Below are 9,914 nucleotides of genomic sequence, written 5' to 3'. Positions count from 1 at the left end.
ACTTGGCCAATATCTCCTCTGGGTACCATCTTAATAGCGAGAATTCTTAGTTAATACTATCGACATCTACATAGCTCCCTTACAGCCTCTTGGACCCTCACAGGTTTATTTCTGTATTTGTAGCTGTACCCCTGTATGCAGTTGTACCTAACAGAGCAAAAATACCACAGTTTAAATATAAACTAATAAAAGGAAAAAAAAGAAGCTAAAATAGTTTATTGCCACCTTACCTGCCACATTGCTTAGCACAGTTTGGAGCAGATAAGGCACCTCACTTTAGTTCAAAGCATGCAGAGAAGTGGCATCTAGCTGCTTAACCTTTAAAAGGTATTTTTCCCACTCCCTCCCTGAAAACAGTGTGTATGTAGATCAGATAGGAGAGTAAAGGGAAGTTCCTCTTTTCATGTGGGGAATTTGGACACCCAAATTCCCATCACATTTGTCTTACGACATCAGGCTTCGCCTCCATCTGCCTTTGTTCATCCCACAATGCTCCCAGCCCACCATTCTGGCAGGCAGCTTTTTCAATGGAAAAAATGGTGACATTAAGTGTTGCCTTTTGCATGCAATAGCCTGTGTGAGCCAACATAGAGACCTGGGAGCCCCGGATCTGTGGCTTCCTCGCCTCAGGGCTTCAATCCCATGTCTCGTACCAGGCTGTGGGCTAGGCGAGGATGAGTGTTTTTCCCAGCTCCCTCATGAACTGTGCCATTGTGCTGAAAGAGATGAATAGAGTCCAAAGGGAAAAGTAATCATGGGTGATGAGGGATGCTGTCTGGGAAAGGAGGTGCAGGAGACACCTTGTTTTGGTTTCTTCTCCCAGACTGTTTCCATATTTTGTCTGAGGATGATTGTGTTTGAAAATCATTATCACTTTCTGGAGAAGGGACCTTTCCTCTCCAGGCAGCTAGAGTCATTCACACATTCCTTTCTCCTCTCCATGAGACTCCCCTTCCTTCCTGTTCAGCCCAGAAACCCCAGGAAGATCTCAGGTGCCACCAACAGAGACTACGTGTATGTAGCCAACAAGAACTCTCTTCGATGTTTGAATTTACATCCCATTTAGTAGGCGTGGGATACTTGTCTGTTGTAATGACTAACAAAGAATAAGTTACTGTTAACTAAAAAAAAGTGTCCAAAAGCATGAAGGACACCATTTCTATGAGAATTTCTGTTTCATCACTTGGGTCTCCCCCTTAACTTCACTGTATTTATCTCACAGAAATGAATTACACAGAAAATGCTAAAGGAAATGCATGACTGCCAAGCCAGTCACAGCAGGTATTATCTTATTAATCTTAATTGACGTTTCCTTGTTTGTCTCTTTTATTTTTCCTCGCTGCAGCTTTGCATAGCCCTTTTTCTAAATTCCAGGTGAGCAGTCCAGAGAAAGGCACTGTTTATTTCCTAATGAGCCACATCTAAGTGGAAGATTGCTATGCGGGTATTTGATACTATAATATCAAACAGAACGTGTCCAAAGGAAGCCATAAGTAATAACCAGTAGTTTTAGAGTAATGAAACACAGAATTTCTTCTTACTTTTGTTTCTAGTACCTCAGCTCCAAGAACGTGTTGTCTTTATCAGATGTTAGTTCTTTAAGACCAAACTCTGTTATCAGCAATGGTCAGTATCTGATGTGTAGCAGGTAAGTTTACCCCTGCCCTATTGGCAGTATGTATCTAGGTAATATTGTAAATCTCAGCAGTGGCAAAAGACAGCTTTCATCTCACTGTAGTGCTTTACAACTGAAAGCCGTTTCTTTCTCTCTTTTTGCCTAGCCCTAGAGCTAGATGATATTTTGAAACAAGCTTTTCCCCATGAATAATTGCTTCTCAGAACTGATTGCAACACACTTGCTGGGTTTATGTAAAAAAAGCAAAAATCAAATCTTCAATTAGAATGCGTTTTAGTTAGGAATTGTACCTTGATAACTAAACAGTAATGCTATCAAATGGGCCAAACCTCTACCCAGATTTTCACAAGAAATACAAAGTTTCACAGTTTAAATAAGGCAGATACTTCTTTTTTTTCTTGTTGGTTCAACCTCCCTAGGAATCAAACAAAGAAAAGCATTTTTCAGCCAACCCAACAATACTGCCACAATGGTGCAGAAAATACACAATCACATTCCCAGCCCTCAAAGCTTACTCACTGTGAGACAGACAATCTTCAACTCCAGAAACTACAATTGCTCAAAAGCCTGGAGACATTTGGAAGAGGGAATTCACCTACACTGAACAAATCCTTCATGTTACCACATCAGCAGTGATGAAAGCACGCAGGCAAAGCTGTGCTTAGCAAATTTCCGTATCATACAGCTTACCTTTTTTGGTTCCACCATGTTTAAGCAGGCAGTATGTTCTTCTTGTCTTTGGAATATCCAAATAGAAAGGCTCTTTATTCCATTATTAACACTCTCTTTGAGCTCAATGTAAATTTGGGAAATATGAAGGATGTTCTCCTGTGTAGTCATTTCACATTGGTCTAAACAGCTGCCCCTGAATATCATGGGTGAATGCGAGTTTTCACACCCCTACTGAAAGCAGGGGTAAGGAAACGTTGGTTGCACTGGTAAAAGGATTAATTTGTGTGTCTTCAAAGCTTGCAAAAATGCTTGTTTGTTTTTGTAAATGGACTACACTTAGAAACAGGTTTGTCAAAGCTGGAAAATCTTCCTTTGGGAAACAAGCCACAAGATTTACTTGGTAACAGTTTACTTGGATGGTTAACCTTTGTGATTGCTGTTCAAGGCTTGCCTTCAAGGTCAGCTTTCTCTTTCACACCTATTTCTTTTACTGCACAGGTGTCTTGATGAGCTCTATCTCTGTGGTATCTGAATGCTTAACTGTATTTTTAGGAAGTAGGATCATTTTCCAAGTGAGGAAGGAGACCACAGCAGTCTAGATACCTTGCTGATGGTTGGTCAGGACATATATGATGCAAACAAGAGCTGAGCTCTTAGTTCCTAGCAAAACAGACTTCTGTAATGTCAAGGGAATGGAAGAGAGAAATCTCTGCTGCTGCACTATTGACAGATGGTAGGAGATTATGGGAAAACAGTAAATACGCGTGAAGAAAACTTCATTTTCTGTGCTCAGTCCATCAGGACTGCGGACATAAAAGCTGCCTAGATTTACATTGCTCCTTTGGAATAATGGTCATTTCATAGGTGTAACTATTTATCTTCCCACAGGCCTAATGTCAGTAAAGTAGTTTGAGATCCTCAGATACGAAATATTTTCAGTCAAAGCATAATGAATAAGCTTCTCTAGTACAAAGGAAGTTCGGCTTCATTAAACCAACTGGACAAACTGGTCTATCATCATCAATATACTAAATTAGGGGCACATCCCAGTTTGTTTCCAAAGCTACATTTTGGTTTTCCATCTTGTATTTCTTTGGAAAAACGAATGAATGCAAAGTAAGAATTCTCAGGCCAATGCCTTCCTGGTGACATCTTCTCTAAAGAACCAATAAATCTACTTGGTCCTCTTGCAGATGGTTCAGCTTTGTGAGACGGAGCTCTGGACCTACTCACTGACGACTCTTGGCATTGTGCCGTCCAGCTCAGTGTGCAAAGAACCTTCCTTCCCCAGCAAACTTCATAACTGAACCCCAAAAAGCTAAGCAGTGTCTTCCATGGGAGGGTAAAGATACCTTTTAAGAGGGTTTATCGGGGTACCCCATAGTTATAAAAGAGCAAACAAATCGTATCTGCCTTCAGAGAATCACGGGGACTTTTCCTGGTGGTAGATATGCTCTGACATTGCTTACCAGCAAAAAGAAAAGTCTGGGAAAGGATTGCTCTGGTACACTTATATATGGGGAACATCAAAGAGCAAGGTGGGAACTCATGCTCTGTCAGCAGGAAAAGACATTTCTTCATAATCAGAGAGTAGAAACCAGGTCCATTATATTCTCTTCTCACGTTTTCAGCATAACTTGGACAAAGGAGTGAATTTGCCCCAGAACAGTTAAAACACAACCCAAAACTCAAGAGGTCTACACCGCAGGCATTTTCCTGGCATTCTTGACGTGTAGATGGCTGATAATATCACCATAACAGCTGTTATCTCAAATGTCTGCCTCCAGGCAAATTAAAAGTAAAGCCAAAATTCTGGAAGAGATGAATATAGAATGCATTTGCCAGTCATTTACTGGCCCTGGATTGCCTGCTGTCAGGGGTAAAATGAAGCGTGTTTGCTTTATAAGAAAATTACAGAGCTGTCATCCTTGCAACTTGTATACATAGAGTGATGAAGAGCAATGCCATTGCCAGAACTGAAGGCAAAAGGATTGGGGTTTTTTTAACCAGAATCTGGAAAAATCTGGAATTACTTAAGCATATACTTGAGTTTTGCTGCCAGAGAGCAGCAGCAAAAGGGCTGTCCCCAGGTGGGGACCAAGATGGGATCCAAGGAGGACACCCATACAAGCAGTACATGAACACAGATGTTACAGACATGGCAAGTGGATAAAGTAGGTCCACTCTGGGTGTGGAGCCATGAGCAGCAGGAGATGGAGCTGGGGACAAACATGGGTCTAAGTTCAGGTAGGCTCTAGCAATCATCTCTGGACGGTTGAACATTTGATTCAAGTTCTCAACTGGGAGAAGCTGCTTGCACAGGTTCCTCCCAGTCAGCTCCCACAGTGGCATGCTGGTTTTATAGTGGGAGCCACATGGCTAGGTGGTATAGCCTCCAGTGCCAAAATACATATGCGTTGGCATCAGGGGTAGGATTGAGCTAGTACACGTGTGCAGTTTACCTGCTGGATAACTTTGGAGGGCAGGTAGAGAAACTTGGGTCTACATGAATCTGTGCTAATAAGGGGTGATCATTTTTCTGATGATCTCAGGGAAGAGTCATTCATCTAACAGGGACCAACGAGCTTCTGAGGTGATGTGTCGGCTGGTGGAGGTGGGTTTTTCACTCCAATTAGTTAGCATCAAGCCTGCACCCGTTTGCTGCAGCCACAGTTCCTTGAAATGTCCTGTCTATGAAAGGTGTTACAGATAACTCAAAGTTTTCTGCACCATTGCTAAAGTCAAAGCCACTGAGTGCTCGTCAGAGCTATCAATGAGGCAATTAAAATGCGACTCGCATTAATAATGGTTAAGTATTGGAGATGGTGTGAGACATTAAGGGCTATTGCTTTCAGTGTCCTAAGAACCTAGTGTCCTCCACAAGAGAAAACTCACACATTTGTAGGAGATTCTGATTCTGGACCATACCATATCTCAGTAAAACTCTGCCTTGATAAAATACAGCTCCCTAATGAATTGTTATCCATTTAAATTGTGTCCACATGTAACAAGCCTGGCTTTTGCATCCTTCTGACAATTCTGGAAGTAGAATTACCACAGAAATCTGTAGTATTTTATTGGGAAGGGGGTACTACTAACCATAAAGTTCATATTGAAAATCAATTTCAGGCTAACAGAGTCCAAGAAAGCCACATGGGCTGTAGCAAGAGAAGTGCCAGGGGAAGGGGAAGAGAAGGTCATCTTGGTTTTGTTGGAGAGGGAAAATAAAAGCTTTACAGGTGTTTAGGGAATAGGAACTGATGTCAGATAACTGTAACTGGGATGTTTATTTTAACAGTCAAACTTTTAACATTATGTGGGATAAAAGATGTCCAGGACAGACCATGAATTGTCAAGATTTAAGATTAAATTCAAGAAGCAGCAGTATAGATGAAACAATGGAGAGGAAGTTAGCAAATCCTGGTTTGGCTCCTGCTTCTGACCATGGTTTTGAAAATGTCAATTTTCTTCTTCGTGCATGTGTTTCTCAAGACTTTAGCATCTGTTTTGCGTTTGTAGCTGATCTTCCTACTAAAGGTACATCTCCATGAGCATTTTCATAGGCTCACAGAAGAGGTTAGGTCAGATCAGGAGCATGCTTTGGAACTGAACCTCTCATCACCCCTGCTTATAGTGCTGGAGTTCCCAGGCACAGCAGGGGAGAACTGTGTCCCATCACCCCAGGCAATGGGCGCCTCTGTGTGGACAGGGACAGGCCAAAGTAGAGCTGGAGAACTTGAGTAAATACCCACAGAAAGTAAAGTGCAGCCTGGAGACACACCATACTTCTAAATGTCTTCTGTGTCACTGAAGGCTTTTCAAGAGCCTAAAGGAACCCATGTTCTTTACTGTGAGGGTGGCGAGGCACTGGAACAGGCTGCCCAAAGAGGTGGTAAATGCTCCATCCCTGGCAGTGGTCAAGGCTGGGTTGGACAGAGCCTTGGGTAACATGGTCTGGTGTGAGGTGTCCCTGCCCATGGTGGTGGAGTTGGAACTGGATGATCTTAAGGTCCTTTGCAACCCAAACCATTCTGTGATTCTATGATTCTATGTGGTCTGAAACAACAGCCAGGAGCCACCTGCAGAGCATCACCTCATCTCAGTCCTTCCTGTGACTGGTCCTTTGGGACTCACCAGAAAGGAAACACTTCCAGGAATGACATTTTCCAATAAAATTATCCTTTCTCTGCTCCAAGAGTTCAAATTCTTCATTGTAATTCCTGGAAAGTGATCCAATTATAAAATCCTGATGGTGCTCACGGGGGCAAGAAAACAATCATGGTGGAGGTTGTGTAAAACAAACAAAAAACTTGGAAAAACTTTAAACTCAGGAGTATGGAATTCTGGGCATTTCCAGCGTTTTGAAAAAATGCCCTGATGTGTTCCCTTGCAGAAGTGTTTGTGAAACTTTGGGTAAACTTAGGCCATTTGACTCTTTTGGTTGGAAGTAATACAAAACTCTGTGGTTCTTACTTTTCATCAGCCAAAATTGAGGACATAATTGTACTGGGTTCCTTGTAAGTGTTAAGAATTGCACTTTACTGAGTGAGGCTCAAGTAGAATTTAGGTAGAACTGGAAAAAATGCTACTCACTGGTTTTTATGGCTATTGAAATGTCTACAGATTCAGTGTCTCTGTTATAGTCTTGCGGGGGCTTCTGATAAATACTTGAACTGATGGGTCTGCAACCTGAATGAATAGAAGATTTTAAAACATATATTGCTGAGTATAGGAAGCACATACCATAGGCTTGCTCAAACTCTTGCCCTCCTGCTCTTTTCACTGGAAGCCTTGCATAATATTGGAAGTGCTAAAGAATTCTGTCACTGCAAATTACAGGCAAGACGCTGTTCTAGGTGAAGGTAATTTGGGAACAAAGTCATTGGTATAATTCCAGCCCAGAGGAGGCCACGAGGGTGATCAGGGAGCAGGAGCACCTCCTGTATGAAGACAGGCTGATAAAGTTGGGGCTGTTCAGCCTGGGGAATAGAAAGCTGCATGGAGACTTCATAGCAGCTTCCAGTGTCTGAAGGGGGCTTCCAGAGTCTGAAGGATGCTGGAGAGGACCGTAGTGATAGGAAAACGGGTGAAGGGTTAAAACTTAAACAGGGGAAGTTCAGGTTATATATAAGAAAGAAGTTTTTTACTGTGAGGGTGCTGAGGCACTGGCATAGGCTGCCCAAGAAAGTGGTAAATGCTCCATCCCTGGCAGTGGTCAAGAGGGTTGGACAGAGCCTTGGGTGACATGGTCTAGTGTGAGATTCCCTGCCCATGGCAGTGGGTTGGAACTAGGTGATCTTACCAACCCAAACAAGCTGTGATTCCATGATTTTATATATAAAACTGTAATGGAGAGAGGAAAAGAAAGCTTTCTTCTTAACATCTGCTGTATCTTTTTAGTACACAGCACCTGTGTAGAGCTTGTAATATACGGATCAAAAATCTCTGCTGGCCTGCAAGAACATGGGTGCACTGCAGTCCATGCATCTGTGCTGGTTCACACTACATTTCCTTGCAAGCAGTGCAAGAAAGTAGAAGTTGCCCTGAAATGTTTCTTCTTTTCAGCACTAAAAATATTCAGTAATCAACAGCAGCCAATTCCCCCTTTTGCCTGCCCCCAAACCCTTGTGTTTTCTGTCTCTGTGAGACTATAAATTGATCTTTGCAGCATGTCCAGAAGACTAAAGATAATCCAGGCTCTCACAGAACACAGGACCGTGTCACTCGTTCCAGAATTGAGAGGTCCTCAGGGAGGTGCTGCTTTAAAGTTATACCAAGATAACTTCAGCATGAGTATTGCACCAATCTGAGCTGTGCTGTGTCCGAGATGTAATTCCTTGGGAAGCAGTTTCCTATACTGTCATAGATATTGGCAAAGAGAGTTTGTAAAAAAGAAGTTCACTTATCAAAGACCTTTCTTTGCATTGAAGTATTCCCAGTAACTTGCTGGGTGGAATGAGTAGAGAAGCAGAAATGCTGTTCAATATTGGTTTTGCATGACACAATATAATGTTTCCATGGTCTCCAAGGAGGAACCGTAAATATCATGTAACAGTTCATGTGTCAGAATATTAATGCTGACTGGATTTTCAGGTCTGACATTTGCTTTTGTCTCTTCATATATGACAGATCAGCATACATCAAGCGATTTACAGATGCACAATCATCCATTTGCACAGCAAGCACTTAGACACTGGTTTCCTTCTTCCAGATGACTTTTGTAGCCCACCTGGGAAATAAATTACTGGGCACTGCTAGAGTTAGTAAACCTATATATACTCAAAAAAGTTCAAACCAAAGTGTGATCATCAAGTACAGGTCACAATCACAACCTTAATTTTCAGAAGTAATTTAGAAGACATTGTATTACCATAAAATTACAGAATCATAGAATGGTAGAGTTGGAAGGGACCTTAAAGCTATCCCAATTCCAACCCCCTGCCGTGGGAAGTGACACCTTCCACTAGACCAGGTTGCATCAAGCCCCTTCCAACCTGGTCTTGAACACTGCCAGGGATGGGGAAGCCACAGCTTCTCTAGAGAACCTGTGCCAGTGTCTCTCCACTGTACCCTCCCAGTAAAGAATTTCTTCCTTATATCAAATCTAAATCTCCCCTCTGTCAGTTTAAAGCCATCCCTCTGATCCATCCATCAAATCCCTGTCTCTCCAGCTTAGAGGCAAAGATGTCATTGAGGACAGTGTCATATGTTTTGCACAAGCAAGCACATATCAGTTGCTCTTCCTTTACTCATCAGTGCTGAAACCCCACCATAGAAAGCCATCAAATGTGTCAGGCATAATTTGCCCTTTGTGAAGACTCATGCTGGCTGTCACCAACCACATCCTTGTTTTACATGTGCTTTAGCATGGTGTCCAGGAGGATCTGCTTCATGATCTTACAGGGCACAGGGGTGAGACTGTCCTGTAGTTTCCTGGGTCTTCCTTTCTTTTCCTTTTTAAAAATGGGGATTATGTTTCCCCTTTTACAATCAGTGAGAACTTCACTGGACTGCCATGAGTGTCTGGAAAAAAAAAGATCCTTCCTTTTCCTTTCCGAATATCCTGTTATAAGCAAGTAATAAGTATAAAAATCAGGACCTAGCTGAATGTTCACTGAAGCCAATGGAAAATCTTTACTTAACCCCAGGGCACTTTGGTGGGAGCCCTTCAAATCTTCCAATTCAGGAAATCACCTATGTCATAGGCACTTTATAAGGTCTCAGTTATATTACGCCATTTTGTGGGACATACTTAAAGCCTTGAAGTTAATAATATGCTTAAATACTTTGCAGAGTAGGGATACATTTAGAGCCAAGTGTAGGCATAAGATCCTTGTCAAACAGGGCCGTAATATTTAGCAGACCGCATCATTTGCCGCGCACAGATCTTTTGCCATTTAAGCTATGGGCATCGGTTTGATGTTTGGAAAAAGGGTCTTCTAGCAAGTGATATGTAAGAACAGTAGCTAGAAATAGTATGAAGGAGTGTTTCAAAAGCAGGCTTCATAGAAAATGATACAGTTATGTAGTTCTCCCACTTTACTCTCAGGTCATGCTGCTGCTGTGTATTTGAGTCCCTGTCTTACAAATGAACAGGTTGCACTGG

Source organism: Neopsephotus bourkii, unplaced genomic scaffold (assembly GCF_033783945.1).
Source record: "Neopsephotus bourkii isolate Nb327-2 ecotype Australia unplaced genomic scaffold, CSIRO-AGI_Nbou_v1 NB_1250, whole genome shotgun sequence".
NCBI classification, from domain to species: domain Eukaryota; kingdom Metazoa; phylum Chordata; class Aves; order Psittaciformes; family Psittacidae; genus Neopsephotus; species Neopsephotus bourkii.
The sequence above is the reverse complement of the archived record's forward strand: the minus strand, read 5'-3'. Positions refer to the sequence as shown.